Below are 17,064 nucleotides of genomic sequence, written 5' to 3'. Positions count from 1 at the left end.
CACTAATTTTGGTAATAAAGACATCTTAAAAGTAGCCAAATGACCTAACCAAGATATTTCATAAGAAAGCCAAGATCTGGTAAAGGTGGGGCGGGAATATTAACCTCAAAAACCGATTTAGAAAATAGAGGAATATATATGCTAAGGTAATGAATAGAAGATGTACACCAGTTATATTGACAAGTACCTCTTTGGGGTTTTAATACGTAGCCGGAGTGATAGCTGTCATCATGAATATCACCAACAAAACAGTTGCAGTTGAGACCAATACTCTTCAAATTTACCCAAAAGGAGAGCGTCTATTACAAAGGACTTGGAAAACCAATAAGCAGTATTTAGTAAACATTTTTAGGCTTTATACTTACAGATGTGGTGACCGCTCTGCTTTAAACAGAAGCCAGATGACAATAAATGCCCCTACCTCACGGTAAGATGCAATTATGAATGATGTCAGCCAAGTTTACATATGCTCTTTACAAGATCGTCCTTGACAAAGGTCATTTTTACAACATTAGCCACAATTTACAGAAAAATAAATTTAGTTTATGTCTATAACAAACCTCTCTTCAATTTGCAATATTTCAACCTGGTAGTTTTATCTGCAGAAATCTCTTACAGAAACAGCAGTATTGGCACATTACCCTATCATACTGAAGTCCCATCTCTAGCAACCACAGCTGAAGTGTAGTACAGTATATTTCTAGTCTCAGTGGGAATCTGGCTCTTTGCTTGTCTGCTATGCATGAAAAGGTCACCCCCTGCGGAGGAAAACTAGGGGGAGCATGGAATACACACATGTCAGAAAGCCAGCTTACTTGGTCATTAGAGGAACATAAAGGCAGACATATTCAGCAATGATATATAACACAATCATCATGTCAGGGAAACATATGCTTGATTAGTACCCTCAACCATCATTAATCGGTGTGTCCAGGTCTCAGCGGTGGGCGAATCTTGCATTGTAAGAGCAACAAAGTAGTAGCAGAGAGAGAATGAGACCTGGTTAGTCATAGAGCATTAAATCCCCAGACATTAATCAGACATATGCACAGAACCACATGACAACCTCACATTTATGTAATTCAAGTATGGGAATCTGGTGGATCCAATAAGTTTTCAAATACACATTTCTTTACATAATTTAGGGACAAGAAAGGTATGCATATAGATATACACATTATATATATATATATATATATATATATATATATATATATATATATATATATATATATATACATACACACACACAATTTTGCTGATCGGCACTCCATAACAATACTCCAACAGCTGGGGTGCATCTATCCCAGGACCCCAAACTACCGTGCAGGCATCATAGACAAATCCTTCCAAAACGGGCAGCACTCCGCGGACTTAATCATCAGACATGAGACTTAGTGACAGGAACGTTTCAGATGCTTTAATCCATCTTTCATGAAGACTATGTAACGCTACGCAATAGATATTACTGTTCCTATTGGGAGACTTATTTGTGGGCCATATATGTTTCTCTAGTATGGTATCCCTGAGTTTGATGCTTGATGATTGGCTTTTATGCTGGTTGCAGTTTCCATGGTGCTTGTTGTCGTTGTTGCTCTGACAAAGTTGCGTCATTTCCGGTCTTCGGGCCGGGTCTGTACAAAGGATTGCTGGTTTGCATTGAACCCTGCTGTTGCACAACGTCACTTTCGGTTTCGCTGTGGCTGGCGGCGGGGACATGAGCCCCCGCAGGTGAGTTGGGCTTAGCTTGATTTGTTCAGGTATAAAGTAGTGCTCGGTATTTGTGTCACTGTGTCCTTGAGGAAGGCGTGAGGGTCACGCCGAAACAGCTGTCGGACCTGAGGCTGAGTGTGTACATTGAGGATGACGGACTGGCTATCTATATGACCACCCTGGCGTGTGCTAAGTATCTCACTACACCGTCATGCCTCTCTATTTGATTTGTTGATTCGTGGTACACACATCGCTCTTATGCACTTTATGATGTTGCTGCTGCTATAAATATGTTTTTGCGTTTATAAACGGATGTGCTGGTTCTTTTTGCTGAACTATATATATATATATATATATACATACATACACAGTGAAACTTACATTGGATAATGCCGAAACGCATATTAACTAAACAACTTTAATTGCTATATTACTGATGTTAATGCTAACAGTTATTGCTAATGAGAACCAGACTCTCTGGGGCAGAGCTGTATGCACAGCTTTTGGCTTAATTAACCTAAGTAACTTGAGGTGTATTTGCCACAGCTGAAAGTGTTATGTAATACACTATGTGAATAGAGGTGCTAAAGGAGAACGTGTTTACGTTTGACGTGATGCAGCCGGCAATTACTAATAATGAGGTTTTAACAAGATTTTATCTCTGCAATTAACATAAATCTCCACTTACAACCTGTAAATATTTACAGCAGGGGTGTCTATTCAGTCACCATGCACTTATTTAGGCTTTGGCAAGCCTTTAAATTCCTCCATACAAACTGGTCTCAATGTACACTCTCTAATACACATAGCTGGATAATATATTACCTTTTACTTATATAGCCCAAAGGCATCACACTGGGTGGTGTGCGGCACCTACTAACACCCCGCATGTGCCGAATGCACAACCTCTTGTCCGTGAGGCCACGTCACACAAGTCGTCCCATTTCTGGGGCGTGACTGCGTGACACTACCCGTTGTCGTCACGCTGGGTCTTGCCCAGTGCTCCGGGAGCTGTTGGGAAACCCCCAGCCTCTCCAGCTCTGCTCTGCTTTTGGGTGTCATCCCCTTGGATGGTGTCACTCGGTGCAGCCTGCAACCCCCTAGTGACGCCACAGATAAGTTCACAGAAAGTTCCCAAACACAAAACTTTTTGTAGATGACGTTTCTCTGCTTGCGCTGAAAGCACACGTGCTTCCGGAAAGGGGGCGTGTCCTTGCGGAACACCCCCAATTCATCACACTGTGGGGCATGCCCAGCACTTATGAAGGTGCTGGGCTTTCCCCAAGCTCTCCCCTCATGGCGAATAATTGCCATGTGCAGTAATGCGCCTTACACAGTAATGCCCTTTATAAATACATTATGCCACATGCAGTAATGCCCTGTATAACACATTATGCCACACGCAGTAATGCCCTATATAACACATTATGCCACATGCAGGAATGCCCTGTATATTACATTGTGCCACACACAGTAATTCCCTTTATAATACACTATCCCCAATTCAAATTACGCCACACATTAGTCCCTTATTCATGTTATGACATACAGTGGTGCCCCTTTTACACAATGCCCAAATTAGTGCCCCTTATACGCAAGGCCCACAGTACTGAGTAGTAGTGCCCCTAATACAATGCCCACAGTAGTAGTGCCCCCATAGTAGTGCCCCAGTAATGCCCCCTATATTAGTGCCCACAGTAGGAATGCCCCCTATAGTAGTGCCCAAAGTTCTAATGCCCCCATTAGTGCCCCCAGTAGTAATGCCCCCTTATAGACATGTCCCCAGTAGTAATGCCCCCTTATAGACATGCCCCCAGTAGTAATGCCCGCTTATAGACATGCCCCCAGTAGAAATGACCCCTTATAGACATGCTCCCAGTAGTAATGCCCCCCTATAGACATGCCCCCAGTAGTAATGGCCCTTATAGACATGCTCCAGTAGAAATGCCCCCTTATAGACATGCCCCCAGTAGTAATGTCCCCTTATAGACATGCCCCCCCAATAGACATGCCCCCAGTAGTAATGCCCTCTGTAGTAATGCCCCTTACAGACATGCCCCCAGTAGAAATGCCCCTTATAGACATGGTCCCAGTAGTAATGCCCTCCTATAGACATGCCCCTTATAGACATGCCCCCAGTAGTAATGCCCTCTGTAGTAATGCCCCTTACAGACATGCCCCCAGTAGTAATGTCCCTTATAGACATGCCCACAGTAGTAATGCCCCCTTATAGACATGCCCCCAGTAGTAATGCCCCCTTATAGACATGCCCCCAGTAGTAATGCCCCCTTATAGACATGTCCCCAGTAGTAATGCCCCCTTATAGACATGCCCCCAGTAGTAATGCCCCCATGCCTCCCTTCTGAAAAATAAAAAATACAAACACAATCCTTACCTTAGGCCCCGCTCCTGCGTCTGCTGCCATCCGGTCCGACCACGGCTCCACCACGGATCTATGGGAAAGACGTCATGACATCCCTCCCATAGTGCTCTATGCGGGAGCCGGAGCTCTGGAGTGAGCTTCGGCTGCCGCTGCAGGGAGGGAGCCGGGTGCCCGCTGATAACAAATATCAGCGGGCGCCCGGCAACGCGGGGGGGTCCGGTGCTGGGGTTTTTTTTTTATTATGGGAAAAAAAATTTACCTTCTGGGGACTCTAGGGGACGGCGCCCCGGGCGACGGCCCTGCTAGCCCACCCCTAGAACCGCCACTGCCAGCATATACCATTGCACTGAACAAAACGGTCATAAATAGAACCATAATAAAACAAGACAGAGTAATAACAGACTTAGGGGTCTATTTACTAACAGTCTACTTAACGTGGAGTTATTGGCGCTCCTGCTTCGCCTGCTAGTGCTGCTTCCGCCTGCTAGTGCTTCGAAGCAGCACTAGCACTAACGCCTGGACACCCTCAAATCTAATTGTGTAACTAAATTGAATATTAATCTTCTCACTTGACAGCAGGATCGGGTGTTGCCAGCTAGGAATTAGGCAACATGTGACTTCTCAGCTATTGTAGTGAAAAGGGGTTGTGGCTACACTTTGCAGTGAACAGAAGCAAGGGGAATGGCCGTGCCATCCTGGGGGTGTGGCTATGCTCCCCTGGCAAGTCCGGGTCCACAGAGATGAATGGGGACTCCACAACCAGTGTTCATTCCTCACTACACAAAAATTGCATTAATATTTCAGCCCGGTACATGGAATTTATCTACAGAGCTTTGTGCAATCCAAAGTCACAAACAGGCAACAAATATAAGGGGTGGTACCTACTATGGGGGAGATTTATCAGATCTTGGGGAAAGATAAAGTATCAACCAATCAGCTTCTGTCATTATACAGGCTCTGCTAATCAAATGACAGGTAGGAGCTGATTGGTTGGTATTTTATATCTCTCCAAGATTTGAAAAGTCTCCCCCTATATGCTATACAGCTAGTAGTGAGAGGCAGATGAAGATGCTAGCACAAAAAAAACCCCAAAAAATATACTGTTCAAAGTGTCCTTAGTTGTAATACTTTGATCTAAAAGTCTGTAAAAAATAATATTAAATATGGCTACAGAAATAACGGCAAACTTTGAACAATAGGTGTTTTTAGCATAACGGACTGTTTTTTTTTTAATACCCTTGCAACGGCTGCACGTTATGTAACAGAAACCAAATGAACTGCTCATCCTTTTGGATCATAGAGTACATATAAGGCAAGGTATGTAGCGCATTCTGACAAAGAAAAAAAAAAGGAAAAACAAAAATAAAACTCTGAAATAACCCAAATGTCACTAGTTTTGTTCTCCAGAAATGTTCTTTGCCAATTCAGCTGGTGCTCACTCAGAATATACACTCATGAGGTGGAGATGTACTGAAGAGAAAACTTACTCATCACTATGTAAATTAGAGAATTAATGCTCAGTTTTCAAAACTGGTCGGCAGAATGTCTGCCTCATTCCACATTTGGCTGTGAAATCTGACACATTTAATCATCGGAACTCAGCCATAAGTGATCTGAATTTTATAACAACCCAACCACCTATAGAATGCATGGATGACTGTCATTATCTCAGCTCTTCATATGATCATAAATTCGGCAATTTCCCACTGTACAAATCCAGTACAAAACATCATTCCGGCGAACACTGCAGCAAAAAGCGTAACTCGAAGAGTAATGGCCGTAACCCTGATTTGCTCAAAATTACACTCATCTGTTACGTAATTTAGTTAATATGTAAAAAGAACCAACAACAAGCGAACTATCAACATTGTTTTTATTTTACTCCTTATACAAGATTTCAGACAAAGCAAGGTGACCTTTACCCTTTGCTGAAAGTTATATGAAACACTATCATAATAATGTGTGTGACCAAGGTGACATCTCTGCTCAGCAAATATAAGTGATGAATCAGTACTTACCAAACTAAGGACACATATTGATATAGTTAGAACAAAGTGATATATAAAACAGCCTTTCAAACATGGCTCTCTCACACGCAGACAAAAAGACAAAGCAAAAGTGTGTGCTTTTTTTCTTTTTATACTCTAAAACACAGAGCGCTTTCTACAGTGGAGTCGTGTAATTAAAACTACCTCCGCACTGAGCCATTTCCCACAGAGATTCAGTTCACAGACTCAGCCTATGATAGAACCTATTACAATCCTATTTGGCTTCTCAGTACACCAAGCTCTGCGGTAATACATACACGCTTCTGTGAAGATGTGCAACTCCTGTATTACTCAAAAAATATTACCTGCAGCCACTTCTACTATAATTATGTTATACTATTTAAAAAAAAAACATTTTTTTTCTATTTTCTAAACTATAGTTTGTAGAATTGAATTCTTCTAAGCTTGCGAAAACATTATATTTTTTTCCCCACATACTCAGCAGGAAATTTCTCATATGCGCTAAGCCCCAGAATGGGATATACTCCGGGGTTTGGTTGCGGTGGGTAACGCTATCTTCCTGATGGCGTTACCCTATAGAAGCCTATGGGCTTCTATCGGGAGAGTGCCAAGGGAGGGATCCCATCGAATGTGACGCTCCATGCATCCCGCCCAGTGTACGCTAAATACTATAATGTTTAATTAGCAGCATTACAATAGGACTAAAATAATGAAAGGAAAAGTAGTCTTTTTCTGCATACAGTATTAGATACTCCAGTGAAGTATTTTCCTGTTCAAAATAATCTAGTCAACGACCAATAATCTGTACACCGTGCAGACACCAGATTTGAATTGGTGGAGATCGTATTAAATTAAATTACAGCTGGAGATAGCACAACTGTGATAGGAGTTCCCTGCAGTTTAGCGCCTGTGACACTGTAATGTAGCGTTTCGTATGCATATACACCGGCAGTTGCACACAGAATATAGGCAGCATGCCGCATATCATTTCAATCAGCAGAAGCTTCATCGCTGAGCAAATAATACGCATTTGAAGGGAAAAAGTCGCACAAAAAGACACTCAGCACTACCGAGCCACGCCACGTAATGGCATGACTAGAAAGGCTGCTTAACGCACAAAGAGACTAGATGTATGAGGACACATCTGTAATTAATAGCCACAAATTAGACCAAAACCTAGCATTAATTTACGAGACAATCTGAAAGTTTAACTTAATGAAAGGAGTGTTTGTAAGGTAGTAGGTCTGACATGACACTCACATACATATAAGTATACCTCAAGTTTGTGGTGCACTTATATGTGTAAATATCGGATCGGGGCAGAAAATGTCCCCACCAAGTGCGAAGATTGACTAACAAAACTCATTAGTTCTTACATAATAGGTAGACGGTAATTTGGGATCAATCCCTATAATGTCTGCTGCCTCTATGCACACAAGCAATGGGTGCCATTCAAAGGGCAGGAGAATATCCAAGAGGAGATGCACTGCAAAAAAAACCTAATGAAAACTAAAGAAAATTGCAAAGATGAAATGAATTTAATTTCACATAATGTCATAATTTATTTCTATAGTAGTAAACCAAGCATTTTGTGAGTGGAATGTTTAAATAAATGGTTTGTACTGCATTTAAAACTTAAAAAAAACAATCCCACCAGTAGCTACAGATAGATGGATATGGAATATACAGAACGGTCTGTTTCCAGCCAGGTTGTTGATCTGAAAAAAACTTCACATGGGGTTTTGTTTACAAAACAAATGACCCCAGGGAGACTTCCTGAGACGGAGGACTTCTACACAAACTGCCCAAACATATGGGGATTCCGGAATTAAATTCTTAATGTAAATAAACAAACTTCTGCTAATAAACATGGAATTAACATCATTCTAATTATCACGCCTACAACTTAGTTATGCATTGCCGTGGTAGCATGCTTGTTCAGGAAGCCTCAGGGTGTGAGGGCTAGCCTGGATTATCATTTAAGTGGGCATGTAGGTGATGGATCTTATTATACAAGTGCTCTGGCTCTCAGCATGACATGGAAACTAGATCCAAACAGGACACTGCTGTCTAAAACCAGGAAGCACAAACCTTCAGCCTCGATACGAGACTCGCTGTGTGCTTCTTCATACAAGCATCAATAATTAATCCGCATTAACAAAACTAAATGGTCAACCATTGTTGGAATGTCAACACTTGTTTAGGGATCCCTATAACTAAAGTGAGTGCAAACACAGTAGCAGGAATCGTGATGTAGTCAGCATCCCGGCGTGCGGGATGCCGGCAGTCAAAATACCGGTGCTGGAATGCCGACAGCGTCGAAATTACGGCTACAGAATCCCAAAGGTAAGTATCAGGGGTTAGAGGGACGATTAGGTATAGGGTTAAGCACAAAGGGGGGAGGTTAGGTTTAGACACTAGGGGGGGGAGGTTAGGTTCAGGCACCGGGGAGGGTTAGATGTAAGGGTTATTTACTTACCTAAGGGTTAGACACTTACTTAATGGTGTCGGGATTCTGACTGTCGGGATGCCGCTGTCTGTATTCTGACCGGCGGCATCCCGACCGCCGGGATCCCATACCCAAACCGCAGGAATCACGTACACCCTGCATTATATCAAAACATAATTTCCCACTTCATTAGTTTAAACAGCAGAGAGATATTGCGAGATAGATGTAACCTGCAGGTAATCAAACTGTATTGGTTTCCCACAGAAATGAAGAGATATGCATATTGGGTACCAAGGTAAGCAATGATGTTGTAAAAGATAGACAGCACTTGGATGGTGCCCAGGTTTAGATGAAGGGAAAAGAACGTATCAAGATCATTCGGAGACAAAAGCCAAGCCGCACAGATACATTTTCCGCAGTGTAATGGCAGACAGACCTCATGGTGAGACCGGACATTGAGCTGGAATAACATTTATTATTGCACATACCCAGAAAAATTATCCAATATGAAATAGTAGATTATAGTGCAATTTTACCATTTTCAGATCAGTATAATCAATCAAACACCTTATTCATTACATTTAGATGCAAGGGTGGGGGGAAAATACTTGCTGCAAATAAGTTATGGGATACGTGCAATTTGGAACTACAATAGTCTTCATCTATTGGAATTCATAATTCAAATTACCAGAAACCATCTACACTGATAAAGCTGAACAATGATTTGGTAACTGAACAATTCACTTATTATAAGTTACCTGTTATAATTGGTTAGTGGACCCTGTAAAGTAAGAAACATCTTGTTAGTGTTACAAGTTTGAAAATATCACCTATGAAAATGTTTTTTTCTTCAACTTCTTGCAACTCTGTGGATTAAAGCAGCTCTCCATTACATAGACAAAAATACTTGGGTGTTATAACATCATATGTAATTTCATCTATGCAGTAAGTCAGTGGGAAGAACTAAATTGTATTTTAAGTGCACCATTATCACTTTAAATTATAGGAGCACCATCACCACCTTACATTATAGGTGCACCATCACCACCTTACATTATAGGTGCACCATCACCACATTACATTATAGGTGCACCATCACCACATTACATTATAGGTGCACCATCACCACCTTACATTATAGGTGCACCATCACCACCTTACATTATAGGCGCACCATCACCACCTTACATTATAGGCGCACCATCACCACATTACATTATAGGTGCACCATCACCACCTTACATTATAGGCGCACCATCACCACCTTACATTATAGGCGCACCATCACCACCTTACATTATGGGAGCACCATCACCACCTTACATTATGGGAGCACCATTACCACGTTACATTATAGGCGCACCAGCACCACCTTAAAATATGGGAGCACCATCACCACCTTACATTATAGGCGCACCATCACCACCTTACATTATAGGCGCACCATCACCACGTTACATTATAGGCGCACCATCAACACCTTGCATACTAGGCGCACCATCATCCACCTGAATCTATGGGCGCACCATCACCAACTTACATTATGGGCGCACCATTACCACCTTACATTATAGGCGCACCATCACCACCTTACATTATAGGTGCACCATCACAACCTTACATTATAGGTGCACCATCACCAACTTACTTTATGGGAGCACCATCACCAACTTACTTTATGGGAGCACCATCACCTATTTGCATTATGGTAGCACCATCAGCATATTACGTTATGGGTAGCACTAGCACCATTACCACCTTGCATTATGGGAACACCACTTAACTTTACAGAAGCACCATGACTATTTTACATAATAGTGAAACCTACACCTATTATGGGAGCACCATCAGAGTCTTAAATTATGGGAGCAGCGTCACCAACTCACATTATGAAAGAACAATGCGTTACATCAGTGGTTTCCAACCTGTAGCTCGCGAGCTACCAGTAGCGCGGGTTCTTAATTTTGGTAGCTCACCTAGCTCCAGTACTGCCGAGAAAACTAGGAAGAGGTGACCTCCTCACTTGACGTGCTTCTTTGTGGTTCCACCCATGGTGTCTACTCTACGGCGGAGCAAGTGACTCCCCCCCAGCCCTGCTGGAAAATCACACAGCAGCCCTGCCTATACAGTATCTTTTGCTACTCTACTCCACGTACCAGGTCCTTGGAGCCAGTAATTAACAGTGAAATGTGACTGTGCTTAAATTTTATTTATAAACTACAACAATATCACTGTAATAATTAAATGCATTGTTGTTTTCTATGAAATACTATTTTACATTTTCATTAAATGACCTTCAATTGTTCGTTTAATAGCCAGATTTTTTTTCTACAATTTTAGTAGCTCTTCAGGAAGTCCATTTTACTAAAGTAGCTCACACCTCAATTAAGGTTGGCGACCACTGCCTTACATTATGGGAGCACCATCACCAAGTTACATAACGAAAGCACTATCACCAAGTTACAATACACTCCACAAATGTGAAAATGTTTCAGACGTGAAAATAGTTACTTCTGATTGAATTCAGCATTTCGAAAAACAAATTTGACGTTTAAAACTCTCAGCTCTTAGTTTCGAGATATGATGATGTACGGATATTTTGTTAAATACTGGGGAATTTTGGCGTCTAGAGAATATATAAGTTGGCAAACCTGAATAGAGTCCTTGTAGGCCATGTGTTGTTTATTGTTTGTGTATAGAGTGCATCAAGTGAAGGTTATGTGTGATGTCCCTTTAATTTGTTTTGAGTTTTGTGGTTATAATTTATGTTAAAAGCCAGAATTCCACATAAAAGTGTTAACATTGCAGACAATTTTTATTGTGTGTGATGTGACATTTTCCACCAAGAAACGCCATATTAAACTCGTGAAGACAGCCTACTATCATTATTTAGGCGTCAAGGTAGGGAAACAAACCCTTGCACCTCATATTTGCTGCAAGACATGTTCTTTAAAGGTGTTGTGCATGGCTTCTTGGTTAACAGAAGAGTTGGAAAATATGTTGAGATTATGAACAACCTTCTAGAAAAGTATCAATTAGGCTTGAACTCTCTTCACTCAAAATCCACTTTCTCGACTCTCATCTAGAATTCCTCCCTGATAACTCAGGTGCAGTGAGTGATGAGCACAGCGAACAATTCCACCAAGACATTTCAGCAATGGAACGCAGAACTACTGTTGGACAGTGACAAGAGGTACGCGTTTGTGATGCCGGCAGTCGCTATGCCGACCGCCAGCATCTCCACTACAGAATCCGGGCGAGGGTTAATTAACCTACGCCTGGAGACCGGCACCTGGCATCCCGATCGAAGGGATGCCAGGCGCGGACAGCCGCGGGGGGGAGGGTTAGGTTTAGGGTTCCGGGGGGGACTTAGGGTTAGGCACCCCCCCCCGGAGGTTAGGTTTAGGCTAGGGGGAGGGAGGGTTAGGCACCCCCGGGGGTAACTTAGGGTTAAGCACCCCCCCCCAGGGGATTTAGGTTCAAATGGCGGGGAAAGGGGGGGTTAGGTGTAGGCACAGGGGCGGATGTTAGGGTTAGGAACCCTAAAGGAGGGTTAGGGGGTAGATTAGGTTAGGAAATACTTACCTTTCGCACGATCGGGATTTCGGCCGGCGGTGTAACATATGTATTCCTGACAAGAGATGCCCCAGAAGAGGAGTACAAGTGACTAGCAAAGAGAAAGTGCTCTCCTGAATAGGCCACTAATGAGACAGTACTTTCGGTTTCTGTATGTTGTTTTGTGTTCTTATTTGCAACTGAATTGAAACTACTGTTTATGTTGTATAAAGAAAATATCAGGTTATTTTAAAGTTGCTTTTCACTATGACTATATTACTGAAGTACATCTAGCGCAAATATTGTAGTTCAAAAACTAAAGCTAATAAAAACATTTTTCTTGACCTCAAATTAGTATGGTATAGCAAAGTATAACAATTTTTAGAAAGGAAACAAATTAAAAGTATTTCTTTGTTGTACAGTGTTATTGGAGCACGCTCACCACATTACATTCTGGGAGCACCATCACCACCTTGTATTATGGGAGCACCATCACCACGTTACATTATGGGAGCACCATCACCACGTTACATTATGGGAACACCACCACCACGTTACATTATGGGAGCACCATCACCACGTTACATTTTGGGAACACCATCACCACGTTACATAATGGGAGCACCATCACCACGTTACATTATGGGAGCACCATCACCACTTTACATTATGGGAGCACCATCACCATGTTACATTATGGGAGCACCATCACCATGTTACATTATGGGAGCACCATCACCATGTTACATTATGGGAGCACCATCACCACGTTACATTATGGGAACACCATCACCACGTTACATTATGGGAGCACCCTCAGCACATTACACTATGGGAGCACCATGACCTCGGTACATTATGGGAGCACTCTCAGCACGGTACATTATGGGAGCACCATCACCTCGGTACATTATGGGAGCACCATCACCTTGGTACATTATGGGAGCACCATCACCTTGGTACAATATGGGAGCACCATCACCTCGGTACATTATGGGAGCACTATCACCAACTTGTATTCTGGGAGCACCATCACCAACTTGTATTATGGGAGCACCCTCACCTCAGTACATTATGGGAGCACCCTCACCACGTTACATTATGGGAGCACCATCACCACGTTACATTATGGGAGCACCATCACCATGTTACATTATGGGAGCACCATCACCACGTTACATTACGGGAACACCATCACCACGTTACATTATGGGAGCACCCTCAGCACGTTACATTATGGGAGCACCATCACCTCGGTACATTATGGGAGCACTCTCAGCACGGTACATTATGGGAGCACCATCACCTCGGTACATTATGGGAGCACCATCACCTCGGTACATTATGGGAGCACCATCACCTCAGTACATTATGGGAGCACCATCACCTCGGTACATTATGGGAGCACCATCACCTCGGTACATTATGGGAGCACCATCACCTCGGTACATAATGGGAGCACCATCACCTCGGTACATTATGGGAGCACCATCACCTCGGTACATTATGGGAGCACCATCACCTCGGTACATTATGGGAGCACTATCACCAACTTGTATTCTGGGAGCACCATCACCAACTTGTATTATGGGAGCACCATCACCTCAGTACATTATGGGAGCACCCTCACCACGTTACATTATGGGAGCACCATCACCACGTTACATTATGGGAGCACCATCACCATGTTACATTATGGGAGCACCATCACCACGTTACATTACGGGAACACCATCACCACGTTACATTATGGGAGCACCCTCAGCACGTTACATTATGGGAGCACCCTCAGCACGTTACATTATGGGAGCACCATCACCTCGGTACATTATGGGAGCACTCTCAGCACGGTACATTATGGGAGCACCATCAGCTCGGTACATTATGGGAGCACCATCACCTCGGTACATTATGGGAGCACCATCACCTCGGTACATTATGGGAGCACCATCACCTCGGTACATTATGGGAGCACCATCACCTTGGTACATTATGGGAGCACCATCACCTCAGTACATTATGGGAGCACCATCACCAACTTATATTCTGGGAGCACCATCACCATGTATTCTGGGAGGACCACCACCACCATGTATTCAGGAAGCACCATCACCACCATGTATTCAGGGAGCACCATCACCTACTTGTATTATGGGAAAACTATCACCACATTACATTATGCAAGCACCATTACCACCTTGTATTCTGGGAGCACCATTGCCACCTTGTATTCTGGGAGACTCATCACCAAAATGTATTCTGGGAGCACCATCATCATCTTGTATTCTGGGAGCACGATCACCATCTTGTATTCAGAGAGCAGCATCACCACCTTACATTATGGCAGCACCATCACCACCCTGTATTCTGGGATCACCATCACCACCCTGTATTCTGGGAGCACCATCACCACTTTACATTATGGATATACCATCACCAGTTTACATCAAGGAAGCAGAATCACCTTACATCTTGGATGCACCATTACCACCTTATATTATGAGAACACCATCACCAACTTACATTATGGGAGCACCATCACCCCCTTATATTATGGGAGCACCATCACCACCTTGTATTATGGGAGCACCAACACCACCTGACATTATTATAATTCTGAGTCATGCCCACGCAGCAATCTCTCCTGGCTGTAGCCCGTCTGCAACTTTATGCAAATAACACTACAATCTCCTCCCCTTTCTACATCCATTTGGCCGCATGCACATAAATTGAGACGCAAGCTTTTAGCGTCCGTGCACGATGCAATACCGATTGGTTCATCCTTGGACGCTACCATCGGTCGCACCATGGAAAACTCCACCAGCCCTTTGGCAGGTGCAGTTTACCCATCCAACCATGGCCTACAATACCTGCGGCTGTGCATCTGGGAACGTACCCACTTCCATTGACTCCTCCGCAATACTCCCATAATACACACACTGAATTGACCATTTTTGCCTGAACTACTAGCCACCTGCCAGTCACCCCCTAGGAAGGTCTAAAATATTCCTGATAGTGTCTGACCCGATGACAGCAGCACCTTTATGCCTACACTCTGTGTTACGCCTGAGCAGTACGGGTTTTCAGAAATTTTTGTGCATGCGCAATTGGAAAAAATCACTCAACTAGGTAAACATCGGCATTGCGTGCGGATAACGTACGACTCAGAATCAGGTCCTATGGGTTCACCAATAACATCTTACATTATGGGAGCACCATCACCACCTCACATTATGGGAGCACCATCACCACCTCACACTATGGGAGCACCATCACCACCTCACACTATGGGAGCACCATCACCACCTCACACTATGGGAGCACCATCACCACCTCACACTATGGGAGCACCATCACCACCTCACACTATGGGAGCACCATCACCACCTCACACTATGGGAGCACCATCACCACCTCACACTATGGGAGCACCATCACCACCTCACACTATGGGAGCACCATCACCACCTCAAATTATGGGAGCACCATCACCACCTCACATTATGGGAGCACCATCACCACCTCACATTATGGGAGCACCATCACCACCTCACATTATGGGAGCACCATCACCACATCACATTATGGGAGCACCATCACCACATCACATTATGAGAGCACCATCACCACCTTACATTATAGGTGCACCATCACCACATCACATTATGGGAGCACCATCACCACCTTACATTATAGGTGCACCATCACCACATCACATTATGGAAGCACCATCACCACCTTACGTTATGGGAGCACCGTCAACACATCACATTATGGAAGCACCATCACCACCTTATATTATAGGCGCACCATCACCACATCACATTATGGGAGCACCATACCACATCACATTATGGGAGCACCATACCACATCACATTATGGGAGCACCATCACCACCTCACATTATGGGAGCACCATCACCACATCACGCTATGGGAGCACCATCACCACCTCACGCTATGGGAGCACTATCACCACCTCACACAATGGGAGCACCATCACCACCTCACATTATGGGAGCACCATCACCACCTTACGTTATGGGAGCACCATCACCACATCACATTATGGAAGCACCATCACCACCTTACATTATGGAAGCACCATCACCACATCACATTATAGGCGCACCATCACCACATCACATTATTGAAGCACCATCACCACATCACATTATGGGAGCACCATCACCACATCACATTATGGGAGCACCATCACCACCTCACATTATGGGAGCACCGTCACCACATCACATTATGGGAGCACCATCACCACATCACATTATGGCAGCACCATCACCACATCACATTATGGGAGCACCATCACCACATCACATTATGGGAGCACCATCACCACATCACATTATGGGAGCACCATCATCACATCACATTATGGGAGCACCATCACCACCTTACATTATGGGAGCTCCATCACCAACTTACCTTAGAAGAGCACCATCTTACAATATAAGAGATGAGCGATTCGGTTTAGGCTAGAATCTTCACTCCAAGTTTGGAATTCAGAGCGCGGCAAACTTAGCCTTTATCTATAGCATATTAGACCAATGGTGCATCATCACCATCTTACTTTAGGGGTGCATACATCCTCTTTCCTTTAGAAACTGCTGGCTAATCAAGCATTTACCATGGCCCAAACGTTGTTCACTGCAAACAGCATTATCAATGGGGGCTTTCTCTGCATATCAGCATATACTACAGTGTTGAAGACATTTTCAACTCATTGTGAAAGAAAGTGACTCTAAAGACCATGGATCCTGATTCCTTGTCATATAACCAACATACGATAAACACATGCAATAATAAACTTTGATCAACACATGTCACACCATCATTGAACCTTGCACAATCCCTTGTAAAGAACACGTACTCAACAAAAATATGATAAAAACATGTTTTAACAACAAATGCTTGAAACATGTCTTATGACATTATTT

At 43.4% G+C, this 17,064-nt stretch overlaps 1 protein-coding gene across 5 annotated transcripts in view; it reads right to left on the bottom strand.

Annotated features, from left to right (window-relative positions):
- The window catches only part of STAU2 (staufen double-stranded RNA binding protein 2), a 316,613-nt gene that overhangs the window by 123,713 nt on the left and 175,836 nt on the right, over window positions 1-17,064 (bottom strand). The window lies entirely within an intron of this gene.

Source organism: Taudactylus pleione, unplaced genomic scaffold (genome assembly GCF_031769625.1).
Source record: "Taudactylus pleione unplaced genomic scaffold, aTauple2 ptg000114l, whole genome shotgun sequence".
NCBI lineage: Eukaryota > Metazoa > Chordata > Amphibia > Anura > Myobatrachidae > Taudactylus > Taudactylus pleione.
Note: the sequence above shows the minus strand (reverse complement) of the source record. Positions and strands in the feature narration are given on the sequence as shown.